Source organism: Octodon degus, unplaced genomic scaffold (assembly GCF_000260255.1).
Source record: "Octodon degus isolate 3935 unplaced genomic scaffold, OctDeg1.0 scaffold00177, whole genome shotgun sequence".
Taxonomy (NCBI): Eukaryota; Metazoa; Chordata; class Mammalia; order Rodentia; family Octodontidae; genus Octodon; species Octodon degus.
The window spans coordinates 3,308,813-3,309,961 of NW_004524753.1; the positions used below are offsets into that span (position 1 = coordinate 3,308,813).

The 1,149-nt window shown below is 33.9% G+C and overlaps 1 protein-coding gene across 2 annotated transcripts in view; it reads right to left on the minus strand.

Moving 5' to 3' along the window:
* Col4a3bp (collagen type IV alpha 3 binding protein) overlaps positions 1 to 1,149 on the minus strand; it is a 117,062-nt gene that overhangs the window by 41,829 nt on the left and 74,084 nt on the right. The window lies entirely within an intron of this gene.

Genomic DNA, 1,149 nt, shown 5'->3' on the forward strand with positions numbered 1-1,149 from the left:
GATACGAAATAATAAAATGACTATTTTGAAGCCATTCACCTCAGCATAAAGAGCCTTGGGGTCAGTTTCAAGGAATTTGTCATCCTGAGATTTAAGGAATTTTTTTTTTTTTTTTTTTTTTTGCTCCTTGAATGCCTTCAGGGCACTTTTGCATGGCTGGAGTGTTGTGGGGATCGAACTACAGCAAAGTGAGGCTGCCAGCATTGTGGAAGCAGCCACTTAAAGAACTGAGCTAGGGCTGGGCCCCCTAAAGGGAATGTACAATTCTGTATATGGTTAGATTTCTAAATTGTTTTGTAAAATATGTTAATGCTTATTTCTACTTTTATAAAACTATTTTCCTTCATTAAAAAAAAAGAAATACAAAATGTAAATGTAAATATTCAGATTTAAGTACAGGACCAATATATCTATACCTATATCTATCTGCTTTTATAATTACATTTTGTAAATCTGATTCATGGTTAGACTTTGAATTAAATGCAAAATCTTAAAACTCAAAACATTCAAGTAATGGGGCCAGGGAGATGGCTCAACAGAATAAGCGCTTGCCTGGCAAGCGCAAGGGCCTGAGTTCAATCCCTGGTTCTGTCAAAAAAACTAAGACCAAAACCAAAAGACATTCAAGTAAGAATATTCTATAGCTAATAGAATAAAATTATCCTAGTAGAGCCCTTATATAAATGAGATGATACTTCTGACTTGAAATGCACATACAGAGGTAGGACAGTAAAGGTTGATCTCAATGAACAAAGTGATAAATCATTTTAAATATACCTCATTGATATTTAAAATTTTTGTTCATGAAGCCACCATTAATAAAATGAAGAGGTAATTCACAGACTGGAAGAAAATCTTTGCGTCACCCATATTAATCAAGAACTTGTATCCAGAAGATAACAAGTGGGCTGGGACTGTAGTTCAAAGGTAGGCTACGTGCTCAGTGAACAAGAGGCCCTAGGTTCTGTCCTCAGCACCAAAAACAAAACAGAAGGTAACATGTGACCTCAAAATGGAACAATAAATTGACTAAGTAACCAGTAAAAAAACCTGAGCATGTACAGCAATTAACCACTAAGAAGAATATATGCAGTGTATTATTTGTTGAAAAAAAAAATAAAATAAAATGTAGTTTACAAAAAGAAAAAA